An 18,786-nucleotide genomic window follows, 5' to 3' on the forward strand; every position below is an offset into this window, starting at 1 on the left:
GTAGAAACAGACCAAACCTTTATCTCCTTGCATGACACGTAATTGATCTCTGAACATCAATCGATCTCATCAACATGTGTCGGGGCATGAACCGAATGGGATGTCAAAACTAAGACGCGAAGTGACACGCAGTGGAGGCAAAGTGAAACTTTAAACGAACCGTTTGTTTGTATGCATGTCGGACAAATTACAAATAAACATTGGAAATACAAGCATGGTCTAGGCACACATGCGAATGATACTCGGAGGAATGTTCAAATGAGGCATGCGGGAGGATGGACTCGACCGAAGGGCGACACGATCAATGGAGAAGAGGGTTGGAGAGGAATGAGAAATAAGCAAACGCCACATGATTATACTTGAACCGCTCAAATAAACAATAAGTTGTCTCGCTTGGCCTACATAGTGAAAGGCCTAATGCGCAACGCAGAGCGCTGCCGCTCGAATATGGCTGGGAAAACAGGGAAACCGACATGTGGGGCACACCTGTCGGGACGACATAGCGCAAACTAGTCCAATGGAGGAGCTGGCCCACGACCTCCTCGCCACCGGCAACCGTTCATGTGGGTCGTGGGGGCCAACAACATGGCGTAACTCCAGCACCGCCTCTGGACACAGCGATTGCGGTGAGGACACGCTCTCGTCGCTAGACAGGGTCGGTTTCAGTGTGCCGAGGGTGGCGTTAGTGCTGAGGCACGACCAACAGTATGTTTGGTTTGTGCCCAAGGTTGCCCCATCAAAGCATTGGGTAGCCAAAATTTTGGTTGAGGTTTTGGTTGCCCATGATTTGGCCGACATCGACAAGAAAAATGAACTAGAGTTGGCTAGAGTTCATTGGCATGCCAAAAAATGGCAACCATCCAAACAAAGACCAATCTTTGGGTCATGACCAAAATTTTGGTAAGGTGCACCTTCGCCACAATCCAAACACACCCCAACACCCGGCTCGTCGAGGATGCACGGGGCGCCGGGACGTGTCCGCAGAGTGGTGTAGCACGGCCAACTGCATCCTTAGGACCTGAGACCATGCCGGGTCGTCTTGCTTTTTCAATGACATGCGTCGATCGCATGTGAGCAAAGGGCATCTCCAATGTTGCCACGACCGCAGCTAAGTACCCTGGCACACCAAAAACACTCGTCCCTCGCGCCGTCGCGCGGTGCATTCCCAGCCGGCGCCAGCTGCCCGCATTCATGCCGTCCATCCGTATTGCGTCGTTCGGAGGCTCGGTGCCCGAGGAACCAACTCCGGCGACTTAATGACGCACCAGGATGCTTGGCCTCATCGGAATGCGCTACTTAAAGCGGAATGCCTAGCTAACCTCCCCACCATAGCGCATCGTCCTCCTACCTGGCACCTCATCCGCCATGACCACAAACGCGAACGCTCTGCGGGAGAGCTTGTCTTCGGGGATGAAGCTCGAGGTCGCTGCCCTCGCTCAAGTCGCCGCACAAGCGGTGGCCACGATGGAGGCCGACGACGGGAGCACCGTCAGCGACGCGTCATACTTGCCGCCGTCCAACATCCGGCACCGCTGAGGTCGGTGACTCCTCCGAGGATGAGTAGGGCATGGGAGGCGACAGGGCATGGTGTGCCAACTGGCCGGTCCATCTCCCGTGTTCTACTTTTCCTCGCCGGAGACCGCACCTTCACTTCACGGGTCTTGAAACCCGCCCCCATACATGGAGATCGCAGATGGAGGACGTCGGTCGCCGCCGTAGAATAGGTTTAGGGTCAGGTTTCTTTTATATTTCTGTCCTATAAAAGTTCGAAATGTAATGAAATCTGCCATGTTTGCATTAATCTCGGCCGGTGTATATGAACTTTCACAATAATATAGTATATTGTAGGAGTACTAGCAAGATGCACGTGCATTGCACGGAAGATCAAGATCTTGTGGGAGCAAAGGATGAACGAGGGAAGGCCTTATCTGCAAATGCACATTCACGCATTTCACATCTTTCTACATCTACGGGAACCTACGAAAGGGTTAACGTAAATTGCCTCTCTCTCTTCTCCCCTGATTTTCATGGTGGTGGGCCCCTCCCTGCCCCCAATCTACAATCAACAGCTCACACGTTTCACATTAAGTTAATTACGTAACTGGGACTACGTAGGTGTAGTATTACTCGTCCTAAAAAACCCAACTAAGCCAACCTCCCAGCATATCGCGCGGGAAAAGACCTGGCCGCGCCGTTTTAGTCGGGATTACTGGATTACTAGTAGTAGTATCGATGGATCGCGCGAAGCAACAAGTTTTTTTTTGAGGGGGCAAAGCACCTAGTTTAAAAGGAAAAAAGGTGGTACACTCAGAGCACCCCTGTCGCGGTCGCATTGCACCCCACACACGTTCGGTCCTCAACACGGCTCACGCAAACGGAACGCCCTTCGGCTTGCCTCTTCACTGACACGTGGGACTGCACTTGGAGAAACCGACCATGCGCCAAACTCCCCCAGCCCACCGCGCGAAAATCCTCCCCCCACCCAAAAATTCCCCCCAAATCCTAGATTCAACCGCCCTTCAGTCAACTAGCCAATAATATTCCCCAAACCCCCCTCCCCCTGTCTCCCTCCACTCCATTCGCTCCGCCAAAGCCGCCCTCCCCGCCACGCCGATACGTCGGCGCCACAGTTCGTCAAGGGGACGCACGGCGATCCTCTCGCTCCCACAGTATGCTCTCGTAGACTGCCGTCCTCTAGCCGCGCCGCCACCGCTGGCGACGTTCTTGTGGAGGCGCACGGCAGTCAGCGCCGCCACCGCTGGCGACGTTCGTTTGGAGACGCATGGCGGTCAGCTTCTCCCACGGTACGCGCATTCTAGACTGAGGCCCCGTGCATGTCGGTGTAGTGTTGAATGTTAGATGATAGACGCTGGTAATCTCACTGTTTGCCGAAGTAGTTTAAAGTCAATATGCTCTGCTTAAGAAGCTTCCTTGCCCTGTTCTGCACTCAATCTGCTTAGCTGAGATGGCATGCCAAGGCCGATTAGTTGCTAAAATATCCTGCCATATATTTATTGTGACATAGATTGCCATGGTCTAGTAGCCAATCTGTTAGGTGAAATAGCTCTACACTGTTTTATACTCGATGTTTGTTGCTGCGATGGCCTTCGATAGTTCGATGGTTGCGTGCTCGGCCTCATTGACTGCTGATACATCCTGCCATAATTTAGCACTCAAATCTGTTTGCTGAATTAGCTTTACATATATTTCGTTACTTAGATCTGCTTGTCCAAATATCTTGCCATAGCTTTAGACATCGACCTAGGTATTTTCTTCTAGACTTCATAAAAAAACATATATGTTTTTCCTGTAATATCTATTAGAAGAACTAATTTGTATGTCTAACAGATGGACATGACTTGGATAACTTCTGCTCGAAGATTCTCCGCTGCATATGTCGAGGGGGTTGAAAACTTCATGAACTTTATCAGAGCTGAGTACGGTGGTCCGAAATCAGATGTGCTCTGTCCATGTAGCAGTTGTATGAATTCAGTTACAAGACCCCAGTCAACTGTGCAAAATCATCTACACTTGTATGGGATGTCGGTCACATATACTAGGTGGGTTCATCATGGTGAAGTTGTGAACGTCAATGTTATTGACTACGTTGAAGCAGCAGATCACCATCTTGATTTGCCTGATGCTCAGGTGGAAGAGGAGGAGGAGGTGGTGGCGGAGCCAGTGAGTTTGACCAACATTGAAATAATGCTACGAAATGCTCGTGCATTCCGTGAACTTTCACCTACAGAAGAAAAACGGTGGGCCCGCATGTTGGAACGATGCAACATGCCTGTCACCCCAGGAAATAAGCTGTCAGTATTCTCAGCTATGGTCACCTTTCTTCAGGTGAAGACATCTGGGCGGATGACCAACAAATCATTCGATGTGATGTTGGCTGCTTTCCGCAAAGCTTTCCCAGATGCGTCTGCGCTGCCACACACCTACAGTAAAATGAAGAATTTCCCTCGTGCAGTTGGAATTGCATATGATATGATCCATGTTTGTAAGAATAATTGTGTTCTATTCCGGAAGGATTATGCGAACTTAAGTGAATGCCCGAAATACAAATCATCAAGATGGAAAGATGGCGATGCTGTGAAGAGGATTCCTCATAATGTTCTGAGACATTTTCCAATTACACCAAGATTGCAAAGGTTGTTCCATGATGCTGAAACAAGAGAGGATGTACTGTGGCATTCTAGGAACCAGGAGTACAGAGATCAGAATGTAATGATCCATCCATCACATGGTAGTGAGTGGAAAACCTTCAATCAGAAACACGAAAAGTTTGCTCTTGATCCGAGAAACATTAGACTTGGCTTAGCTTCAGATGGATTTAACCCATTTGGCCACCTGAGCGCCACATATAGCATGTGGCTAGTGCTTGTTATCCCTTACAACATGCCTCCAAATGTCTGCACCAAAGAATCAAACTACATGATGGCCTTGCTCATCCCAGGTCCAAAAAGTCTTGGAAAGGATTTTGATTTGTTCATGGAGCCTCTTGTGGAGGAACTTCAACAGCTATGGAGGGGTGTTCTCACTGGAGACCTATATAGCAGCCCACTAGCTGATTTCTTTCTGCGTGCTGTTATAATATGGTGCATCCATGATTATCCGGCTTTGGGCACTATGTCAGGGCGAACGACACATGGTTACAATGCATGTGTTCACTGTGACAGGAATCCACTGTCACACCAAGGACAAGCCGCATCCTAGAAAATACCGAAGACATGTGTTCAATGCAAAGCATGAAAACCGTGATGCGCCAAAGAGGCTCACCGCCGATGAGTTGCAAGTGGAATTAGAGAAGGTGAAGCATATTACACCAGGAAACCATCCTGATAATGGTAGCTGGAAAAGGAAGCGTGGTAGGGCAGTGGAGAGATTATTGTTTACCCGCAGGTCCAATTTGTGGGACTTGGAGTGTTGGAAAGATTTGGATCTGCGGCATAATCTTGATGTGATGCACATAGAGAAAAATATATGTGACAGCATTATCGGCACACTTCTTAATATTGAAGGCAAGACAAAAGAAACCTTAAAATCTAGGATCGATTTGACACACCTGGGTATCAGACAGGATTTGCAGGTGCAAGATGAAGGTAAACCACGGGATATGGCACCAGCTGTGTACGTCTTGGACATGGTAAAAAAGAAAAGAATTCTGCGAGGTCCTGTCATGTGTGAGATTCCCACATGGATTTGCTTCCCACCCTGAAAGGAGAGTCAGTGCAGATGGAAACAAGGTACAAGGGTTGAAAACTCATGACTGCCACGTCCTACTTCAAAGGGTTTTACCTGTTATCCTTAGAGGATTGGGCCACCCTGACTTATACAGAGCAGTTGCAGAGTTGGGACAATTCTTCAGGGAACTCTGCAGTAGAAATATCAGGATAGATGCTTTGGAGCATCTTAGAGACAAGATACCAACTATCCTATGCGACCTTGAGAAGATATATCCTCCAGCCTTCTTTGATGTGATGGTGCATTTGGCTGTTCATCTACCTGATGAGGCACTACTTAGAGGCCCAGTACAGTATGGCTGGATGTGCCCTATTGAAAGGCGTCTAGGCACATTCAAGGGCTATGTTAGGAACAGAGCTAGACCCGAGGGTTCCATTGCAGAGGCCTACATTGCTACAGAAGCGTTGACATTCTGCTCAAAATAAATTGAAACAGCTGATCAGCTTAGGAAAGAGGTGGATGAAGACAATCCCGGGCTCATTGTTTACGATTATTCTGTTCGAGTTATAGGGAAGAGTCGACAAGAGGACAAACCTAAAGATTTGGACAAAATGGTTTGGTATGTGTTGAATAACTGTCCTGAGATACTACCTTATATCAAGTAAGTGCTAAGTATCGCAGCTTATACATCGTAATCTACTAAACTTGCAGCACATTCTTATATATTTAGATGTTTGACGCGATCACTATGTTGTGCAGCATCTACAAAAAGGAGTTACTACCGCAAAATCCAAGAAACATTAACAAACTGGTTATGGCAGGATTTGCGAAATGGTTCAAGATCCATGTAAGCTTTTGAATTACACTGCCAGTTTTTTAATATATTGAGTACATAAGATGATCAGCTTGTCTATTTTCTAACCATAGGTTAAGAAGATGCGGGAGGATGGGCAGGCAGTTGATGATGCCCTTTACTCACTAGCAATTGGTCCTGATACTCGGGTAAGACATTATGAATCTTGCATTGCTGGAGATGTGCGCTACAACACCCTTGCACGAGACGAAGGCAGGAAGACACAAAACAGTGCCATCATGAGCACGGATACGTATGACAAAGAGACAACTGAAATGTATGCTAAAATAATAGGCATATTGTTCAGTTGCAGTATATCTCCAATTTCGAGGAACATCGGTGTGTGGTTCTATTGTGATGTCGTTGGTATAACCTGTTTTCCAGGATCGCAAAACCCAGAGCTGATGATTATTTCAAATCCATCAATTGAAAGGTGGCGTACTAGACCAACGAGCCTTTTATTTTGGCAAATCAAGCAACACAGATATTTTTCTTGGAAGACACATTTGCACGTAGCGATGACTGGAGAGTATTCCAAAGGTTTGAGCAGAGGAATTCGTTTAATGAAGTTGCACGACAAGATGATGCTTACACTTCTTCTGATGTACAAGATAACACAGATGTTCCTTATATCTTTGAGAACCATCACGTCAATGACGCCGGCAAAAAGATTGCCTGTCGTGTTGTGGACATACAAGAGTTGATCAAGAAGAAGCCAACGTTCGAGGACGTTGAGGACGAAGAGGAAGATGACACCGTGGGGAATTACGATTCAGACTGATACACATGGCAAAGATGTTGACGCTGCTGATGCGGATGATGATTACATTGCTTTTATCGTATTTTCCTGTCACAAGACATTTTTTATCTACTATGTGAAATTGTGTTTGCTATGCCAACTGAAGCCCGATGAACATGTTGTTTACTATTTTCCTGTGAGAACATCACTTGTTATGTATGCTGATTTGTGTTTGGTGATTGTATGACGACTAAAACATGATGACATTGTTGTTTAGTTGTACTCATATTTGGCTGTGAAACTTGAATTTTATGACATAGTTTGCTGTTGGACTGCAATTTGCTCGACGTCTTCGAATGAGAACAAAGCTGAACCGACAGGGCCTCTGCTAATTTATTTATTACCAAAAGGGCCTCTGCTATTTATTTATTTATGAGCAAAAGGGGATACCCCCTGATTTCTGTTAATAGAAATCATTAGATGTTCACAACACTACGCCCAGCCTACTACACAGGTTTCGTTCATTACCAGTTTCAGCAAAGTGCTGATGTCATAGCCACTGAATACATCACAAGTGCTACATACACTGAAAATAAAGAGACAATCATCCTACAGAGCACATCGATTTTGCCCATTATCTTCACAAGCTCTATCATCTCCTCATTGCTGTCAAGGCCGTTCAGCAGCTGTTGCTTGGCCATGCTCAGAGGAACTGCATCTTTAACCTTCTTCTCTGCATCTTCCTCTTCTATCGCTCCTTCAGTTACTTGTCCAACACCCCAACCTGCTGGTATTGGGATTCCTCGGCTAACCAAATAATCAGCATAGTTGCACACCCCCACATCAGCAACTTCCCAGAAATACAAATCACACGAATCTTCCCTTTTCTGCACGAATCAAATTGGAAGATCATCAACCAAACTATTAAAAAAATCAGCAACTGAAAGCAGCAGAACAACACTTAAACATATTATTACCCCATGATTCGGGCATTTGTAGAAGACTCGGCCAGGGTTGAGGATTGTGGTTGAGACACGATGGATGACTCTGCGTGATTTGCAGCAGTGGCACCACACCAACGGTAGCAGGTTGCGATGAGCAACCGGCCGTGGTGCGCGTGCCGGCGGGGGTGTGATGAGACCCACAGGCGATGGTACGGGTGACGAGTTGGCGCATATTTGGTTGTTGCCTGCTGAAGAGCATGTGGACGAGCAGCCATCGGACATGGTTGCTGCAGCCAGAGCTTCTGATGCTAGGCAGAGTATGTAGAAAAGAGGAGAAGCGAACGTTGGATATGTCAGTTTCATTACTTGCAGAGAAGCATAGCACCATATATAGTCATATTCTAGATTTGGATTCGAACCAACTACAGGAGCACGTCCCTCTTTTTTCTAAAACTCAGCAAAGTCTCTTTACTGGTACACTAGCTTGTTCTGTACGCCTTCTCAAGTCTTTGATTCCTCCACCTGACATCTGGGACCCACCGGAAGGGCCTCTGTATTTCGTGAGAAAAACGTGCCCCCCGCTGACAGGTCGGACCCACCAGCTATCTTCGCACGCAAGGAAGTGCCTCCTTATTACGCACAAAAAAATGAATACTCCCCCTGCCAGCTGGAACCCAGCATAGTGGGAGGCTAACTTGTCGGCCTACCAAGTTGACGGGGAAGGAGGGCTTTGTCAACTTAGTCAATATGAACGATTCTAGCTCCAGTTACCATACGATGTTCATCCAACGGCAGTAGTGCTTCTTCAACCTCTGGTCTTCTTGCTCCAGCCGCCCAATCCAGCGCCGGTCGTGCCGCGTGCTCCTGCCTCCCGTGGCTGACTGTGATGCCACGGAGGCCTTACCACCCCCTACTACTCCCACCGCTGGCCAGGGCATCCCTTTACTCACCCACACCCCCAGTTATTCTGCGGCGACGGCAGCCTCACACCGCAGCCGAACCAGTGAACTCTCGCACTCCCCTCCGCATGGGCATCCACTGCCGCGTCTTCCCCGGCTCCGTGTCGTCCCCTTCCTAGGCCTCGCCGTCGTCCACCGCCTTGGTGCTCTTGGCGCAGCGTGGTCAATGTGGTCAACGACCGACTACCATCGGAAGAGTACTGTACGTGGAGAGCCTGACAGCTGGGTCCACGGCCGCAGCTGGGTCCACGGCCACAGCCCAGTTTTTTTGTGATTTGCCAAGTAAGTCGCTTTGTCAGGCCTGTTGGGCCGCAAATCTTTCAAGACGAGGACAGCTTCATTCGGCTGGCCGAGAAAATGGCCTATCAGTAAAGAGAAATGGGTTGTACATTTTTAAAACACATCAAACCGGCAATTAGTTTCAAATTTCTTTTTTTCATTTCGAGATTTTAAATTGCATTGATTTTTATGCGTGGACAATTTGTTGGATTTTATATTGATATACATTTATTTTTAAAAGCAGTTTGAATGTGACTCAAAATTTTGGGATTTAAAACAGTTCGGACCACACCGAAATATGCAAAATTTCGTATAATTTTTTAACCGCGGCCACAATATGGGCTCCAAAAAAACCTTAAGAATTAGCAAATGGGCTGTAAATTATTAGAAATAATGGCAGATGGGCTGTATGATGTTTTCCAAAGATTTGAGGCTTTCCTAAAAAAAAAGGTTGGCGCACAAGCAGTGACTGTTCATCCAACGGTCGTCGTGCTTCTTCAATCTTTGCTCGTCCTGCTCCAGCCTCTCAAACAAGCACCGGCGGGCCTGCCTGCTCTCTCCTCCCCGCGGCCGGCTGTGCTGCTACGCAGGCCTCACCGCACCACCATACTCCCATCGCTGGCCTAGCCATCCCTCTACTCACCCACACTTGCTGTTATTCTCCGGCGACGGCAGACGAACCAGTGAACCCTCGTACAGTCGTACTCCCCTCCGCGTGGGAAACAACTGGCGAGTCTTCCCTGCCTCCATCTCATTCATAGGCCTCGCCGTCGTCCACCGCCCTGGTGCTCTCAGCGCGGCCTGGTCAACGTGGTCAACGACCGACATGCATCTGAAGTGGACTATACGTGGAGAGGCTGACAGCTGGGTCCACGGCCGCATGCTAGGAAATGCCTCCTTATTACACGCAAAATAATGATTCCTCCACCTGACATCTGGGACCCATCGAAAGGGCCTCTGTATTTCGTGAAAAAAAACGTTACCGCCGCTGACAGCTTGGAACCACAAGCTATATCTTCGCACGCAAGGAAGTGCCTCCTTAATACGCAAAAAAAATGAATACTCCCCCTACTAGCTGGGACCCAGTATAGTGGCAGGCTGAGATGTGGACCTACTAAGTTGACGGGGACGGAGGGCTTTGTCAACTTAGTCAATATGCACGATTCTAGCTCCAGTGACCGTACAATGTCCATCCAACGGCCGTAGTGCTTCTTCAACCTCTGGTCTTCTTGCTCCAGCCGCCCAAACCAGCTCCTGCCTCCTGTGGCCGGTTGCAATGTGGCGGAGGCCTCACCGCCCCCTACTACTCCCGCCGCTGGCCAGGCCATCCCTCTACTCACCCACACACCCTGTTATTCTGTGGCGACGGCAGCCTCACACCGCAGCGAACTAGTGAACACTCATACTCCTCTACGCGAGGGCATCCACTGTCGTGTCTTCCCCGGCTCCGCGTTGTCCCCTTCCTAGGCCTCGCCGTCGTCCACCGCCCTGGTGCTCTCGACGCGGCGTGGTCAACATGGTCAAGGAACGGCTTCCATCGGACGTGGACTTTACGTGGAGAGGCTGACAGCTGGGTCCACGGCCGCAGCAAGGAAGTGCCTCCTTATTACGCGCAATATAATTATTCCTCCACCTGACAGCGGGGACCCACCGGACGGGCCACCGTATTTCGCGAAGTTTCCCCCTGACAGCTGGGACCCACTAGCTACATCTTCGCACGCAAGGAAGTGCGTCCGGGCAAAAAAAATGATTCGCCCCCTGACTGCTGGGACCCACCAGCTACATCTTCGCAGGCAAGGAAGTGTCTGACAGTCGGGACCCACCTGGTCGAAGCATACGTAGCATTGTCATTCTGGTTGCGAACGTGTATGTACATACTGGTATATGTAGAGACGCGCATGTGTCGTAGTAGAGGCGCGCACGTAGCATGTACATGTACGTACAACGGTCAGTGTGCAAGAAAGAAAATACCGCCACGTACGTACATACGGGCAGGGTCTCGAACGACTACTCGCGCATACATACGGCCAGGGCTCGTGTACATGGCTGAGTCGGAATGGAGAAATTGTGTCGTCGTCGTGTTCATGGGGAGCCAACCGGCTAGGTCGTAACGGAATGTGTCGTCGTGTTCATTGGGAGGGCTTGGACGGAGCAGCCGATGCAAACGAGGCCTGGCGTACCGCAGAACGGAGGAAATGGCCTTGTGTTCGACCAGCCACGTTCGAAACGGGACCCTATTCATTGGGAGGGGTCTGGCATACCACAAAACGGAGGAAACAGACCTCCTATGGTCGAAACGGGGGTCCTGTTGATCGGGAGGGGTGTGGGGTACCGTAAAACGGAGGAAACGGACTTGTGTTGGAGCGCTACGGTCGAAATGGGGGTCCTGTTCATCGGGAGGGGTCTGGCGTACCGCAAAACGGGACACCACGGGATACTGTTCATCTCCACCATCGACCCCCTCCAGCCTCCACGGGCTATTGTTCATCCACCGTCGACCTCCTCCAGCCTCCACCTGCGACTGTTCATCCATGGGCTCCTGTTCATCCAGCCTCCACCGCGTGCTACTCCACAGGCTACTGTTCAACCAGCCCTCTCTACGGGCTCCTGTTCAACCACCCCTCCACGGGCTACTGTTCATCCAGCCCTCCACCGTCTGCTATTCATCCAGCCCTCCACGGGGTGGTCCTGTCCATCCAGCCCTCCACGGGCTCCTGGTCATCCAGCCCCAACCGGCTCGATCGATCGGGGTCCAATTCATCCAGAGGCAACACCACGGGGTCCTGTTCATCCACCCCCACCGGGAAATGTTCATCCAAACCCCCCAGCAACGCTCACTGTTCATCCAGAGGCAGCATCGATCGGCTTCAGTTAGCAGCAGTAGCGAATGAATCGCTCGATCGGGTTCAGTTAACAGCCATCGATCGATCACTCGGGTTCAGTAACGCGTAGCCTGCAGTGCAATCGCTAGGGTTCAGTTAGAGCCCAACGCCTCGCTCGGGTTCAGTTAGAGCCCAACGCCTCGCACCCACGCACGTGCATGTATGAGAGAAACGCACATCGCTCGGCCCCGACCATCCACCGTAACCGGGAACACCCCGATATTTTCCTCGCCCTCGCTTCTACCACGGTTTTTTCCGTCATGGACGGTCCAAAGAATGTCATGCAGCTGCGTCTCCGGCCCGCCCAGGACGAAAAGCCCATTTTCAGTCATGATTTTTTGTCATAGAAGTAGGACCCCACCACATCTATGATGATACCGGGTTTTGTCACAATTATCGTCATAGAAGTGTCATAAGTATGACAGATTTTTTTTTCGTTCGGCCCAAAATGTCACGGATGTGTCTTTTTTTTGTAGTGTTGACTCTAGTGCAAGTGGGAGACTAAAGGAAATATGCCCTAGAGGCAATAATAAAGTTGTTATTTTATATTTCCTTATATCATGATAAATTTTTATTATTCATGCTATAATTGTATTAACCGGAAACTTGATACATGTGTGAATACATAGACAAACAGAGTGTCACTATTATGCCTCTACTTGACTAGCTCATTGAATCAAAGATGGTTAAGTTTCCTAGCCATAGACATGAGTTGTCATTTGATTAATGGGATCACATCATTAGAGAATGATGTGATTGACTTGACCCATTGCGTTAGCTTAGCACTTGATCGTTTAGTATGTTGCTATTGCTTTCTTCATGACTTATCCATGTTCCTATGACTATGAGATTATGCAACTCCCGAATACTGGAGGAACTTGTGTGCTACCAAACGTCACAACGTAACTAGGTGATTATAAAGGTGCTCTACAGGTGTCTCCGATGGTGTTTGTTGAGTTGGCATAGATCGAGATTAGGATTTGTCACTCCGATTGTCGGAGAGGTATCTCTGGGCCCTCTCGGTAATGCACATCACTATAAGCCTTGCAAGAAATGTGACTAATGAGTTAGTTGGGAGATGATGCATTACGGAACGAGTAAAGAGGCTTGCCGATAACGAGATTGAACTAGGTATTTAGATACCGACGATCGAATCTCGGGCAAGTAACATACTGATGACAAAGGGAACAACGTATGTTGTTATGCGGTTTGACCGATAAAGATCATCATAGAATATGTAGGAACCAATATGAGCATCCAGGTTCCGCTATTGGTTATTGACCGGAGATGAGTCTCGATCATGTCTACATAGTTCTCGAACCCGTAGGGTCCGCACGCTTAACGTTCAGTGACGATCGGTATTATGAGTTTACGTATTTTGATGTAATGAAGGTAGTTCGGAGTCCCGGATATGATCACGGACATGATGAGGAGTCTCAAAATGGTCGAGACATAAAGATCGATATATTGGACGACTATATGTGGACATCGGAATGGTTCCGGGTGAGATCGGGCATATAAGGGAGCACGGGGAGGTTACCAGAACCCCCGGGAGGTATATGGGCCTTATTGGGCTGTAGTGGGAGAGAGGAGAAGGCAGCAACAGAGGGGGTGCGCCCACCCCCCCCCCCAAGCCCAATCCGAATTGGGAGGGGGCCGGCCCCCCTTTCCTTCCTCCTTCCTCCCCCTTCCTTCTCTCCTAATCCAACTAGGGAAGGGGGGATCCTACTCCTGGTGGGAGTAGGACTCCCCTTGGGGCGCGCCTAGGAGGCTGGCCTCCTCCCCCTCCTCCACTCCTTTATATACGGGGGAGGGGGCACCCCATAGACACACAAGTTGGTCCTTGATCTCTTAGCCGTGTGCGGTGCCCCCTCCACCATAATCCACCTCGTTCATTTCGTCGTAGTGCTTTGGCGAAGCCCTGCGCCGGTTGCTTCATCGTCACCATCATCATGCCGTCGTGCTGAGGAAGCTCTTCCCCGACACTCTACTGGATCGTGAGTTCGTGGGACGTCACCGAGCCGAACGTGTGTAGATCGCAGAGGTGCCATATCTTCGGTGCTAGGATCGGTCGATCGTGAAGACGTAGTGTCGTGGAATTGTCACGGCAGATGTCCTCGAGCTAGGACTTAGTCGTGGAGCCATCGCAGCTAGGAAGCTTGAAGGGGTTATACGGGACAAGGGACGCGAGGATTTATACCGGTTCGGCCCCTTACGGTGAAGGTAAAAGCCTACGTCCAGTTTGAGGTGGTATTGATCAGGGTTACGATCACCAGGGAGCTAAACAGCTATGCCCGGCTCTCGATGAGATTGTTCTCCTTAAACCGCTGCCGGGTCGTCCCTTTATATAGGGAGACAAAAGCCCAGCAGCCCTTAGAGTCCCGGCCGTCTCATAAGAGTGTCCGGCTCGGACTCTAAACAATACTTGCCTTACACTAAAAGTTCTATTATAGTAATGATTGTAACTACGGGCCTTAAGCCATATCCGGGTCTCAGCCCATCTCTGGCCCATCATCTTGAAACTTAGCTCCGGGCTTCTGGCAACGACCGTACGAGTAACCCGGCCCCTCCTGGCGGGTGACTCTAAGGTCTATATCCTCAACATTAGGCCCCAGATTGATTTGAGCCGGCTCATGTCAATCTTCAACTCTTCTGACAGAAAAAATCTCCGGCTTATCATTCATGTGAAGGCCATAACCCAGAGTGACGTCATCCTCTGGACCCCGGATAATCCGCCATGACGTCATCCTCCATTAAGTCTGTTTTTTACTCCGCCAGATCCGCAATGGATCTTTGCTTTACTGTCATTCCGAAAATCGAGGCGTCGTGGGGGGGAGATAATCACGCCTTGGTCTCCTTGAATCTCGCGCCCACTCATGACCTCGCCTTATAAATAGGCCGGCCCAACGGGCTCTTCTCACGCTCTCTTCTTCCTCCTCGCGCCGTCGCTCCTCTGCCCGAGCTCTGCCACTGCCACTGCCGCTGCCGTCGCGCCCCTGATCTTCATCAACCCGGCCGCTGCATCACCCTGACTCGGACCAGATAAACGGCGGCTACTTCCGCTCTTCTCCAACTCCGGTGAGTCTCTTCTGCCTTGTTATAACAGATCTGCGGTAGAGTTCAAACAGTTCATCCGCGTTCTTCGCCATTGTCCGCAGGCTTCAGTAGTTCTCGTAGTTGCCACCCTTGTTTGATCTTTAGATATGTATAGACTTGCTGCAATAGTTGTTTGTTACTCATTTCACCTGCAAAACACACTTCTTTCCACTGCATAAGATCTCCTTCGAGCTCAAGAACTCCCCTGCGTCCGCATTTTAGGTCTAGAAAATTTTCTTTGCTCCGACCACTTTGATCCAAAAAAGTTACGGTAGCATGCGAAACCTGTTTTACCACACTTAGTAAAAACTGCAACCATAGAATCTTGGCGGCTTACATTTACGGCTTAAAGAAAATACGTGCCGTAGAACTTTCCGGTTTAGAGAGAACCATGCTCTGTAGAATCCTCCGGTTTAACTGTGATAAAGCCGTAAACAATCAATCTTATCTTGAATGCCCCTGCAGCTTAACTAATCCACTGTACCTGAGTATATATCATTAGTCCCCTTCATAAGCCGCCATCTTAGCTTGAACGATAGATCTCCGGCTTATATTAACCCGGACACTTTTTCTCTTTATCATAGACCACCAACTTTCACCATGCCTCCCAAGGCTCCCATCACTTGCAACTGGATGAGGTCCAACGTCACCGATGAGACCCTGGCCAATTTCGTTAAGTCCGGATATTTGCCTAAGAAGGAAATCATGTCCTACCGTGCCCCTGACCCGTCGGAAGAGAGACCACAGCCACGGGACGGGGAGGTAGTGATCTTTGCAGACCATATGAGCCGGGGCTTCGCACCGCCCGGCTCAAAGTTTTTCAGGGACGTGCTCAACTTCTTTGACCTACGGCCTCAGGATATAGGACCCAACTCCGTATCCAACATCTGCAACTTCCAAGTCTTTTGCGAAGTGTATCTTGGAGAAGAGCCGAGTCTGCTGCTCTTCAGAGAGCTGTTTTACTTAAACCGCCAAAATGAGTGCGCCAACGGGCCAAGTCTATAGTTGGGTGGCATCTCCATCCAGCGGCGTAGGGACTGTCTTTTCCCTTACGCAGAGCCGCCGAGCCACCCCAAGGACTGGAATATGACTTGGTTCTACTGCCAAGATACGTCCCCGGCTGACGAGAACCCGCTGCCCGACTTTCGCCCAACATGTCTAGAGCCGACTCATCCTCTGTCGGACAAACTGACTGCAGCGGAACGCCAGCCTCTGCTTCCAACTATCAATAAGATCAAGGCCCTGCTAGCCAACGGTCTGAACGGAATTGACTTGGTCCGGGTCTGGATCTCATGGCGGGTGATCCCATTGAGCCGCCGCCCCGGCTTAATGTGTGAGTACACCGAGCGAAAGGATGACCCGCAGAGGCACAGTCGCAATGATCTTCCAGAAGACATTGCAGAGGAAGAGACCAAGGCTCTTCTAAACGAGAGTCTGGCAGACTGTGGAAGGACCGGGTTAGCCCCTTCTGCAAGACCAATCCAGCCCCAGCGGTGAGCCGCTGACTTTAACCTTTCAACTTCATCTGCATGTAACCTTGACCTGAACTGTTTTAAGAATTCATTACTGTATTCTTCAGGCTGATGATAAATTCTGGCGAGTCAAATATGACCGTGAGGCGGCCAAGAAGGCCAGGAAGGCAAAGAAAGCCGCCAAGAAAGCCGCCCCTCGCAAAAAGGGAAGCCGACCCACCGCTTCGAAGCTAATGCAATTAAGCGACAGCTCCGAGTCAGAGGTAACCCTTAAACCTTTAAATTCTTGCTATGTTTGTTGTTTGTTGCTGTCCGCCTTATCAATACTTGCTCATTGACAGGATGACACCGGCGCCAGTAACCCGGTGGTAGAAGAGGTAATGTCACTTTCCTCCGACTCGGAGCCCTTGCCACAGCTGAAAGTCCGAAGGGTAACCCGGAAAGTAAGCTTTTTCACATCCTTTAGCTCATCAAGACCCTCAATTTCTTCTGAAGCGATAGGTTCACGAAAGCCGGTGTCACACCCGGACCAACAAGGACACCGATCTCTCCGCCGGGTTACCCGACGCAACAAGGAAGCGCCGCACTGAGGTTTTTTCTCACTTGTACCCTTTTCATCCGTTGGCGGGTGTTATCCGTCAGCCACTCAACCCTTCTGACTCCAATTATCAGGAGACCTCCCCCTCTTCGGGTGACTCCATGCAGTCAAATCTGCCGGCCTTCAAGACTGCGCCCGGGTAACAACAATCATCTTACATTATCTTTGTCTGTACTTACTCTTTGTGTGCCTAACACTTCTGTCTTTTCAGTGCCCAGGCAAAGCTCACCAAAAGAGCGAAGAAGACCAGGTCAGCCGGAGTGCCGGACATACCTGAACCGGAGGTGACGGCTAAAGAGCCGCCAGCTGCCTCCGCCTCCGAAGCCACCACTCCAATGGACACGGCACCTGAGGCCTTAGCCCCGACTACCAAGGCCACGACCGAAACTGCGGTTAACCCAGAGGCCTCCGGCTCAACCCCACCAGCAGACGACCCAGACGTGGTAATCACCCGGACGGAGTTCGTTGAGCCGGGGAGACCGACTGCGCTGGCCAAATGCTCCGCGAAGGGGGAGTTGCTGCAGCCCCACCGGGTGAACCTGGACCTCTCCGGCTACACCGACTTGAGCATTGGAGAGCTCGTCTCTGGCTACATCAGCCAAGTACACAAGAGCCGGGACGCCGAGGTCGCCATGGTCAACCAGATCCAACAAAAATCTGAGGTATCCTTCTGCTATCTTCTTACTTACTGCATAGTTACCTTTGCCATGCTAGCCCCCAAGTCGACGACTTATGCTTGAATATGTTGTAGACTTAGGTTCCGGCTTACTCAACTGAGCCGGCAATATGTAGATAGATACGTTCAATATGCATTAGCCCCCAAGTGCCAAGTGTCTTGCTTGGAAAACGCTTGGGACATATATAATGACTGTTAATAACCCGGAAATATATGTAGGCTGTTGCCAAGAAACTAGAGGCAGACCTTGCAGATCTCAAGAGCCGGCTGAAGATGCAGGAGATGGAGACCCGGAAGGCAAACGCCAAGTTTGTATCCAGCATCGCCACCCAAGAAAAATTGAAGACCGAGTTTGATGCTGAGAGAAAGGCCTGGGTCGAAGAGAAGGCCGCACTGGTGACCCGGGCGGAACAGGCGGAGAAGGCTCTTGCTGAGAAGACCGCCGAGCTCTCCGGCCTAAAGCGCCAGGTTTCCCAAATGGTGGCCGCTATCTTCGGTAAGTCGCCTCACCGGCTTTCATCAAGTTCATATATGTCATGATTCATCCTTGTCACCGGCTTATCTGATTCTGTTAAACAGGTCCCAGGAGTGCCAACCTCAACCAGAGCATGGTCACCAAGTTAAAGGCCGTGTACACCCTGGTGGAACAGCTCTACACCGGGTCACAGCGTGCCTTAGCTGTGGTGGCCCTATCCAACGAGGTGCCAACTCATCTGGCCGAAGTCCTGCGCCGGCTCGCCGTTCTGCCTCAGCGGATCCAAGAGCTGCGATGGGCCTCCGCGAGAGCCGGAGCAATCGCCGCGCTGAGCCGGGCCAAGGCATTCCTGCCGGAGCTAGACCCGGCAGACATCGCCCTGGGTTACCCAAGCCTGAAGGAAGACGGCTCAGCCTTCGACCAGAAGGACTTCGCAGCATGTGTGAAGGTTGTACGCCCGGTGGCCACCCTAATCGGGAACGACACCGACTTGACCAAGTACCAGCCGGGTTATGATGCGGAGAATCAGAGGATTCCAACCCCTCGCTATGAAGCCCTCAATCTGATCCCTCCGGCTCGTCAGCACACCTTCGCCCCGGAGATTGACCCGGCCGGGTTAATTGACG

This window comes from Triticum aestivum, chromosome 7D (assembly GCF_018294505.1).
Source record: "Triticum aestivum cultivar Chinese Spring chromosome 7D, IWGSC CS RefSeq v2.1, whole genome shotgun sequence".
Taxonomy (NCBI): domain Eukaryota; kingdom Viridiplantae; phylum Streptophyta; class Magnoliopsida; order Poales; family Poaceae; genus Triticum; species Triticum aestivum.